Source organism: Convolutriloba macropyga, unplaced genomic scaffold (assembly GCF_964194025.1).
Source record: "Convolutriloba macropyga unplaced genomic scaffold, txConMacr16.3 SCAFFOLD_1077, whole genome shotgun sequence".
Lineage (NCBI taxonomy): Eukaryota > Metazoa > Xenacoelomorpha > Acoela > Convolutidae > Convolutriloba > Convolutriloba macropyga.
The window spans coordinates 14,295-25,204 of NW_027452743.1; positions in this window are offsets into that span (position 1 = coordinate 14,295).

Genomic DNA, 10,910 nt, shown 5'->3' on the forward strand with positions numbered 1-10,910 from the left:
GAATGTCTTATGAAATATCCAGTGTTCAATATTGCACGCACTGATTGGAAGATTGCAAAAATTCAACGCAAAATTATTTATGATCTACGCCTAAAAAAGCAAAAAAATATATAAGATTAGCGATGTAAGCGTTGAATTTGTTTGAGATCTACGCTTGAGCGTAGATCTTACACAAATGCAACGTATTCACCGCCAATCTTACATAATATTGCGTTTTTTCCCTTTGATATCTCAAGAAACGGGGTATAAGAAACCTTCGCCAAAACAAACAAACTACCAAAAGAATAATTGTAAATTGTTTCAATTGCAAAACAAAAAAAATTCTCTTTCTCATTATAACCCTCCCACAGCTTAGTTGTCAGATAACCCATAGCCCCAAATAACGGTAAACATAACAAAAGGTGGAGATTTTGGCTACAAAGGAAACGACAAAAACTTTTCCTTTTAAAAAAGGCACTTCGAGAAATTTCTGCAAATGCTGACTACTCTAAATGTCACGTTTCAGGATTTATTGTTTCGTTCTACTCTATGGCTTATTAAGATTTCCTTTTAAGTAGACAGTGATTAACATGAATAATTTTTTGAACTTCAGAACGAATATATGGCAGTCACTGTTCTTATAGCTCCACTTATTCAGATGTTTCGCGAAATCATGAATTAAATTGAAGGCACAAAAAAACAACAACGTTGAGCACAAGTTTTATCTTTTTCATGAAATACACTTTAGTCAGAGAAACGAAAGCAGACATGTGCTGATTTCTAAGGACTGTAGCACGTACAGAAGCTACTGATTAAAGCCGCAATCAGTGTCACCGAAGAAACTCCATGAACTTTTAGGTGTGCTCTGAAAGACGAAGGGTTTAACCCAAATCTTTGGGATTTCTAATAGGGTGAGGGCTCGTGCGCCGGGGTCAGCCGGGAGCACTTTTCAAGGGATTCGTCTCCAGTTGTCTGTATGGAAGGATCGTGAAATTGGCCAATATTTTGGCAAAACCCATTTTTCCTCTTTGATTGGATTGTATCTATCCAAGAGTGTTAATTCTGTCGGTCCAGAAATGCTTTGAGTTAGTGGTTTTTCATCTCGCTCTAAAACACCAACTATATCTGCTACTATTGTTTCTGTTTCCAATCCTAGTTTTGGAATGCTCAGCTGCTTGCTCGGTGCCACTTTTGCTGATCACATATCGTGAAGTAGAAGATCTATCGGGGTTGGCTTTCTTCACCTACACTATGGAGACAATTGCAATAACCAAGGCGTAAATGAACGAGCAAAAATGACGAGTGCCGCTGCTGTTGGGAACCAGGCAACTTAGGAATACTGACTCTGGTTGATCCTGTTTTTTTTACCTCATTGTTGATTTTGCAAAGAATGCATCTTATTTTGATGGCCAGCGGTAAAAACAGCTCAACTAGATCGAACAGAGATGCTGCAATTGATATCAGTTTTTTAATTCATTGAATCAGCTTTTGTCCTGTGTAGAGAAGCATCGGTTTTGGAAACAATCGTTTGTACGTCCTAGAGTCCCACGTCTGACCACAGATCCTTTGCGTTTCCATTTTTGCATGAATCCCTATGTCTGTAGAAAAATTTTGTTCTACTCTGCACCGCTGATGGCCTCCTCTTCATGAGAGTAGGTAAGCAAAGAAACTTCCAAATAGAAGAAAAGCGTTATTGAATGCCTCTGGATGCCTTTGGTCATGTGCACATTTCTTCAGAACATAGATAGCACAAGAGGGTAAACATGTGGCTCCAAATTTGAATGCATCCTTTCTTGACCTTCTCAGTGATTTCCCTGATCTACAGAAAACGTAGACTGTCCTGGCCCTGCCATTTGATGCTAATATGCGTAAAAATCTCCTAATTTTCCATCATGACTACTATTGAGTACTGAATAAAGCGAAGCAAAAAACCATGAAGATTGTAAAAAAGATCTAGTCTCGTCAGCAAGGCATCGTTAAGTAAAATCTGTTTTTAGATTTTTAAGCAGCTTTCGTGACTTTGAGGATTTTTTTGCTTCTTTTTGTTGATCACTGGTGGATGAGGAAGGTGCCAACGAGAATGGCCCAAATCAAAGTCTAGAGTTTAGATGTAGTTTTATTCCAAGTCTTCTTTAAATGATGCGTCATAGCGCTCTCCTAAGTTTATGTCCCTATCCAACATTTGATGCGGAGCCTGGCACTGGATTTTAGAAATGAAATTGTTTTGAGCGGGTCTGATATCTTTTGCCCATAGAAATCCAATTTGTTAACTGCCACCAGTGTGTTTCATCACTCAGGATGGACACAGTTTCTTTCTCATCGGAGGACTGTCCCATGGAAGAGCACTGATTAAACTCGCACTGTTGTCCAGAAACGCCGAAGAAGATCTTTGTCGGGATTGCCTTGTTGTCTCTTGATAATATGAAAGTGTTAAGTTTTTGTTGGCTTATTGATCGGCCCTTATCTTCGTGTACCTAAAAGAAATGTGGCCTGTCAGTGTACTACCAAGCGATTTTGACTCCGTATCGTGTGCCATCAGGTCCAGTTGTGAACTTCTGGGAACTGTTGCTGTGATTGCACCTACTCCAATCAGTATTCTCATCTGGTTGTCCCTAATTGTTGCAAAAATTGCGTTCTGGAAACAAGAATCTTCTCTGCAGATCTCAATTGAACTCTTAGGGTCCGCAGCTCTATTGCTGACAAAGGAATTCCAAACAAAAATCAACTGCTCCACAAAGCCCCTATGATGATATCTGCTGTTTCACCATGATGACATCTGCTGTTGAGTGTTCGCCATGATTTGAAGCTATTGTGGTAAGGTTATGGCTGTGAGTTGGAGCTTTGATTTGGAGCGCATCGCCATTTTCTGAGTTATCCGTGTCTTGTCACTGTCACTGTCCAGCAACACGTAGGTCTCGATGCAAAGACCTCTACAAAAAAAGTGTTGGTTGTATGACCTACAACTGTATCTGATGTCTGATCCAGTGAGTTTCTTTTTGCTTGATGTAATTGTAGTTGTTTGCGGAGTAAGTGCCTGCCGCTGGGCTGCAGTGAGCAGCATGTTATTCTGCTGTTGTTGTTGTTTTTGTTATTTTGCGGCTTTACCGGCTGACTATACAAATCAATTTAAATCCAGTTGACTCCATGCCAAATGCTGTTGTTGGATCCACCTTCTCTGTTCCGGTTTCCAACATTTTGTTGCTTGAAGTTAGAACTGGTCTGCTGACTTTGATTTTGATATTTCAATTTGTGTCCATAGTTCGACTAGTTTTCGTTCTTGTGGTTTCTGAAGTTTTTCCTTTGTCAGATTTGATTCCATTCCCACTTGAATATAAGATTTGCTGCTGCCTTGCATCTGTCCTATTGAGTGTAGAAAGATAGAAATTACCACTTTTGTTCAGATGAAACCTTATTTTTGATTTTCAAAAGCCATTTCAGTGAGGTCCTTTGCAGTAATGGCACAAGTGCAACCTTTTCACACAATTTTGTTGATCATAGACTGACTTTTTCCAAGTGTTATTTATCATAGGCTCTAGACTCTTTGTCTTCTTTTTTTGGTTGGTATAGTTTTAACGTCTTGGCAATTGTTTCGGGAAAGGGTGAATTCTACCATTTTGTCGGGCTCTTAAATCGCCATCACGATTTCCTGCCTTTAATTCCCATGCTCAATGGGGACATGCTGCGAAAAGAAGAGCAAGGGCCCACACACCTCTAGGTGTCAAACCCTTCAGTACCCAGAAGACGACTACTGTTTTCAAGAGAGGCTCTTCGCTGCCAGGCGATTTCCGTCTATTGATCAAAGTTGGAAGGTAGTCCTTCATCGAATGCCACAAAACGTGGTCCTTCGTCAAACGCCGATTAACGCCGCCTTCATCAAACGCCGCCAAACGTGGTCATCACCATTTTCTGAGTTATTCGTTTCTTGTCACTGCCATTGTCCAGCAATGCGTAGGTCTCGATGCAAAGACCTCTACAGAAAAGTGTTAGTGTTATGACCTACAACTGTATCTGTTGTCTGATCCAGTGAGTTTCCTTCTGCTTGATGTAATTGTAGTTGTTTGCGGAGTAAGTGCCTGCCGCTGGGCTGCAGTGCGCAGCATGTTATTCTGCTGTTGTTGTTGTTTGTGTTTTTTTGCGGCTTTACCGGCTGACTATACAAATCAATTTAAATCCCGTTGACTCCATGCCAAATGCTGTTGTTGGATCCACCTTCTCTGTTCCGGTTTCCAACATTTTGTTGCTTGAAGTTAGAACTGGTCTGCTGACTTTGATTTTGATATTTCAATTTGTGTCCATAGTTCGACTAGTTTTCGTTCTTGTGGTTTCTGAAGTTTTTCCTTTGTCAGATTTGATTCCATTCCCACTTGAATATAAGATTTGCTGCTGCCTTGCATCTGTCCTATTGAGTGTAGAAAGATAGAAATTACCACTTTTGTTCAGATGAAACCTTATTTTTGATTTTCAAAAGCCATTTCAGTGAGGTCCTTTGCAGTAATGGCACAAGTGCAACCACTTCACACAATTCTGTTGATCATAGACTGACTTTTTCCAAGTGTTATTTATCATAGGCTCTAGACTCTTTGTCTTCTTTTTTTGGTTGGTATAGTTTTAACGTCTTGGCAATTGTTTCGGGAAAGGGTGAATTCTACTATTTTGGCGGGCTCTTTAATCGTTATCTCGATTTCCTGCTGTCAGGCGGTTTTGCGTCTATTGATCAAAGTTGTCAGGTAGTCTTTCATCAAACGCCGCCAAACGTGGTCCATCAACTGCTGAACGTGCTTCCTGTTCTTGAAACTAGCTGGTTAAGGATCGCTAAAAAGTGGTAGTGAACTGTACGGGCATTCAATGAGGAAACGATTGGGAGTGATCTCATTTCCGTTGTCAGGCTGGTCGGCAACGTTCGTCAATTGAGAATTGCTTCAATTTGAAATAACATTGTCTCCAAGATGTCAAAGGAGCGACGCTTAGGTCCTAAAATGATCAAGAAAGAACTCTTGGCGCTCTGAATCTGACACTTCCCCATGACACCAAAAAAGCACCCTATGTTGGATTAAATTTCCATGTCATGTTGACTACTGCTACAGTTTTGAATATTTTAATTTTGTCTACAACTTTAACGCACTTCCTTAACTCTTAGGATGCACCAATAAATTTTTGTCCATTAGCGTTGTAAAGTAAACTCCGGTAACATCTGAGCCAACTACACCTCTATTAAAAATTCAGAAAAATTTCAGTCTTCAAGTCCTAACTTGTTTCCGAATGTACTAATAGCTCTGAGTAAAAATGAGTTCATGTTGTTTCTCGATGTGTCCATAAAGTTTTTATATGACTTTGTTTGTTTTAAATATAAAGAGGGACAGAAGACACCTCTTGTGTTCGCAAATGAGGTTCTAGTTTCTTCTCATGGAAACCAAAATGCAGGCAGTGATGCCATAATTTATTTTATATTCTGAGTGTCAAATATGTGGCACAAAGAACAGCAAACGCTGAACGCTTGGCGGATTCTGCTGCTTGTTGTAGTTGTGGGCATGATCAAGATATAATCTTGTGATTTTAGTTGGCTTTTGCATCCAGAGTGATTGGTCTTTTTTATAATTTCTAACACTTTTGGAGACAAGGTAAGGCGACCGCTGGATTTTAAAAGTCCACTGGATAGTGCTAGAAGTTTCTCAATTTGCTTTGTGTGTCCAATTTTCTTCGATGTTTCAAAGCACTGATTGCTGAAGAAAAGCAACATTCTGTTGTAATTTCAACAAATAAAATCGCGGCCAACATATTCTTCATCTTCTTTTGTGTGTTAATAATTTTATGACTGATGCTTTTTTGCTCCAAACAAAAAATAAAAGACTGTTGCAGGAGACAAATTACCTTCTTCTACGATGAAAAACGTGAGGTCTATGACATTTTTAAGTGCATTGATTTGAGTTTTTAATTATGGCATCCGTGGTTGAAGTTCATTGCATATCAATCCACGAATTTTCACTGCCTTGCAGAGAAATTGGTGCTGTAAACCATCACTGTAGAAATTCTGATGACTCAAGGCCACGCGTTCCGTGGTCCTCTTGTTTGGTTTTGGTTGGGATATGATTCTGTTCTTCGAGTATACTTGCGCTGTTAATTCCTTCTTTGTCGATTTTAACATAAAACCATTTGATTTCTAAGTTTAAGTGTTCAAAAAAAGAATATCTGGAATATCCGATTTCGGGAATGGCAAAAAGGTTTAGTACTCTTTGCAAAATAGAATTTAATTCACAGGGAAATGGTTGTATCCTTTTTGGCAGAGCTTCCAAGTTTTATGTAAAAGCATTGTCATTCGGATTGTGATCGGACAAATTACTTCTAATGGGTTAAAAATTGGTGACACTAAGCTAAAAACCTTCTTTGCGTCTACGCATTTACTTTTGAGAAAAATGCTCCGATGTTTTCAATTGCAAACTGTCGGTTCTGGCATTACCAAGAACTCTATTGGTTTCTTTGAATTCATTGTTTTTTTCAATACTTGACTTAAATTTATTCTGGTGGAAATCACTTTTGGAAGACTGCTCATCGTCTGCTTCGATTGCTTCTCATATAGAGGACAAAAAGTAATATATAATTGTCCATATAAAACTGATTTGTTTTTTCTGAAACTCATATCGAAATACCCGTTTACAAAAAAAGAATATCTGGAATATCCGATTTCGAGAATTGCAAAAAGGTTTAGTACTTTTTGCACAGTAGATTGTAATTCACAGGGAAACGGATTTTACCCTTTTTTGCCGAGCTCCCAGGCTTTCTTTAAAAGCATTGTCATTCGGTTTGTGATTGGAAAAATTATTTCTGGTGGGTTAACAAATGGTGACACTGAGCTTAAAACCTTCTTTGTGTATACGCATTTAATGTTGAGAAAAGTGCTTCAATGTTTTCAATTGAAAACTGTCACTTATGACACAAATTTAGTCAGGTGGAAATCACTTTTTGAAGGCTGTTAATCGTTTGTTTCGGTTGCTTGTGATATGGATAACAAAGAGTAATCAATAGTTTTTCCAAATAAAACTGATTTGTTTTTTCAGAACCTCATTTCGGAAATTGTTTTTTTTCTTCTGCGCAGTGGTTTCAAAATTAACAATTGCCAAAAAGGGAAAGCAGTAATGAGAGCTCAAAAATTTGTCTTCTGGAGCAATAATGTATGAAAATTTCTTCAATGGGCCAAAGAAAATTTAGAGGAGATTAGTCCTCATGCTTTATTGCTATCTTCGTGAACTTGGCTTCATCACCAGAATGGCAATTGGGTTCTGACAAAACCTCAAAAAATTCCTACAAAATTGTTCAGCAAATCTGGTCCTCTGAATAAATTTGAATTCAGAGACTGAAAGTTTGCCGCAGCATTTGCTACTCTGCATTCGTTCCCGGCCTTGTTTGGATTAACAATGTGATTATGCGGCAGATACCAAATGTGTTCAAGCTGCTGCATTTTAACTGAAATGAAAGAGCACTTTTGAAGATCTTATTTAAGGGATCCAAACTTTTTGGTTTCCTCTATGATTTCATCTTTGGTTGCTCTTGTTGCAATTTCTTGATTCGGTAAAGCTGAGTTCTATAGTTTTGGAGGTTTCAATATTAGTTATCTTGACTTCACGACTGGAATTGGCGACGCCATTGGGAACACCAAGTATGCATGACATCGACCAACATTGTGGCTCTGTGTGCACAGTTGATATGATATATCCGTTGGAACAATTCTAGAAGAAATCTTCACTCCAGTTCTCTGGTTCCGTCGAGGGAAGATGTCCTCGCACGCTTCTGCATAGAAGTCAATCCAATCAGCAAAGTGGGTAAAGATAGGTTGTGACAAAGCTTGGCTTCTTTTGCGTCGATTTCATCTGACAACCATGTAGCCTTTAGTTTGTCGCCGGTCATTCTCATAAATGCTGAGAACATTTCAAATACGCTTCAATATTGTGAAACCAGAAGGTTTCTACCAGTCTCTCCATGCTCACAGAAGTGTCTGATCCGTAGATTTGATGGATCTATGCTTAAGTCATTTCTCCGATTGATCCCTGTGTGCAGCAAAATTGTTTTGTGGGTTGCCAATTTTCGTGTTTGGTTCAGCGATGGCTTCATTTTAGTTGTCTCCGTCTTAGTTTCGTTATTTGGAATCTCCTTTTTTATATATTATGGGAACTTGAGGTGTCACGGTTGTTGTTTGTGACTGCTTTGAAGAAACTGAACCACTGATTCTATTTGCAGGATCACTTTTGAAATTGTAAATTGATATTTTAGGCAATTTCAATGTGTTCTTGAACATCACTGCTTGGTGGGGCATCCAGTCTGGTAGAAAACTAAAAACGCGAGAGACCACTGTATGGGTTTCTGTCATATCCATTGGCTAATTGTTTATCAGGTCCATAACAATTGTTCAGTAGTTGTTAATTATTTTGGGGTGTGCATCTATGGTTCATGGCCGGAACAGCTGTGATATTAATGAAGTAAAAAGAACCTGTTTGTTGGGATTGCCCTGCTCTGTTATTCTCACTCTCATCACCATGTGCTAATCTTGAAGTGTCTGGATGAGCGGATGGAGAGACGGGTCCTCTGTGTGTCAGGACTTCGCCTACACGTTATAAATCTTGGCAGCGATTTGTGGTATAATAGTGTATTGATTTTCTTTTGATGTCGGCTCTGTCCTCGAATTTTGTTCTTTTGTCTCGATCAATTTGAATTTTGCTTAAGCTTATCAGTTCTCGGTACTTCCGTAGAGAAATTTTCTGTTCCTCATTAATGCTCGGAAAGCGTTGAGTATTGTCAGGGTCTGCAGATTCGGCTGAGATAGCAGTGTTAATCTTTTGATCGTTGCTGCTTTAAAATTGATATTTCGTTGCGCTATTGCTTAACCAGTATTGTCCCCTCTGTAGAATAGAGGTAAATCCTGTTGATGTAATAAGAGCAGGTTTAATGTGACCTGTGTCCGTTCTGTAAGCGCTTGCTCTCTGTTTAGATTTCAGTATGATTATGTTTTGTCCGACAGATTCATTAGCAACGGTTGCCAACTTTTGACATGTTAGATAGAGTTTCATGAATTTTTTGCCAATTCTCCCCAAGTCCTCTTTCTTTGACCTCAACTCAATGTTTCCAAAGATTCGCGTAGAATGCTCCGACGTTCCTTACTACTGCTTTGCTGTTCGAAGAATTATTTTACTGCGTTCCAGTTTATTACCTTCAGCTGAAGTTGTTGCTTGCGGCTGTCCTTTGCTGTTGAGAAAGTAGTCTGTCAATTTGATTGTGTTAGAAGACTTGTGTTTTATCAAAGGTTACACTGCACTGTTGCTGCAGTAAGTTTCTTTATAACAGCCCTTCTTTTCTTTTTTGTTGATCTTTTTATTCATTTTAGGGTGTTCATTATAGTTCTTTCTTGCCTAATGCTTTTGTTTATTGTTTGTTTGCTATGTTTTTGTTTATAGCTATCTTTAATCAGTTTTGTTTCAAACAAATGTGAGATCACTATTCAGTTCACAAGCATCCCTGTTAGGTGAACTTTCGTCTCAGTCTTAATTATTGGCACAGATAAAAGTTAGTTGATCTTTCGTGACTGTGGGGTTTTTGATTGCAAAATTGTGAAACTATCGAAAACAGCGCTTTAATTGTGCTAAGGTGTCAAATGTCCAAAATCCCTCTAATTAAATAAAAGATACCCAAGGCTCAGATGAAGAAACTGTAATGTCTCATTTTAACCCTAGGAATAGCTTGAAATGGTTACGGTGAAGGTTAAATTGTGGTTAAATTATGGTTAATTTATAGTAGCGATAGTTAATCAATTCTGACTTCTTCAATAAAATCAACATCAATGAAATTAGGTTGGGGAAATGGAAATCAGGTTTTAAGTGTATGAGTTATAAAGATGAAAGGGTTTGGGGAAACCGAAATTTATATGGGGGGGAGAAAGGATAAGGGAGTTTGGTTTCTCTAAAGCTGTTAGTTTTTCTATGGTGCAATTCTCCAAATAGGTCCTCAAGTCGGCAGTTGATGAAACCACTCTTAAGCCTGTAGTGAGATTACATTTTATCTAGATATATAATAGCACACAATTCGTAAATATGAAGCATAGAAAACACTGGGGGGGGGGGGGGCAAATTGAATAAATCTGATTTTCTATGACATCTCTTATTGTGTACGGAAGCAGTAAACTTTCTACGCAAAAAACTACCGACCTTTCGCAGAACTTAAAATGCAATTATTGTTAATTAAAATTTAAGGATTGTTAAGTATAGCTAACATTTCTGGGACAACATTCTCCGGGAAAATTTTGTGAATTCATCGTCGAGTTTATTTCGGAACTTCATTTAGTGTCGAGCCTAAGTCGAGGGTGGTAGCTTTCGGTCGAGCATTCTAGCCAAAATCTTTTCATACTTAAAATCTCAAAGTTATCAAAGATATTGTTGATAACAAAAACGTTGATCATTATTGATACCAACAGAGAACAACAGTGTCCATTTTTTTTGTTTTACAGGTTTTGATATATTTTCAAACGTCCGTAATAGTTGCCGGTGGAGTTTAGGTTTTCTCATTTTTCCATTGCTGCACATTTTTGGTTAATACGTCTTGAGGGGATTAATAATCAGTTAATCTGTGAACAATTGCCGCACCTGGAATTATTTTTCAATTCTTAGTTTGAATTCACGGTCTTTTTTCTCCTGCTGCTGCTGCTGTTTTTAAGTACATTGCTGTTACAAAACACCAAAAATATTGTTGAAATTCTTGTCTTACAGGTCACGTGAAGTATCAGGGAAGTAACACTGTGAAGTAACAGGGAAAATATGGAAAATCCCGATGCGGTTCCACATTTAAGTCAGAATTTCAAAATTATTTTTTATCAGAGTCTCGTGATCTTTAATTGAAACACGTACTTAACAAGCTTTAAAGTCCGGCATTTGCGAATCTGAGTTAGTTCAAAA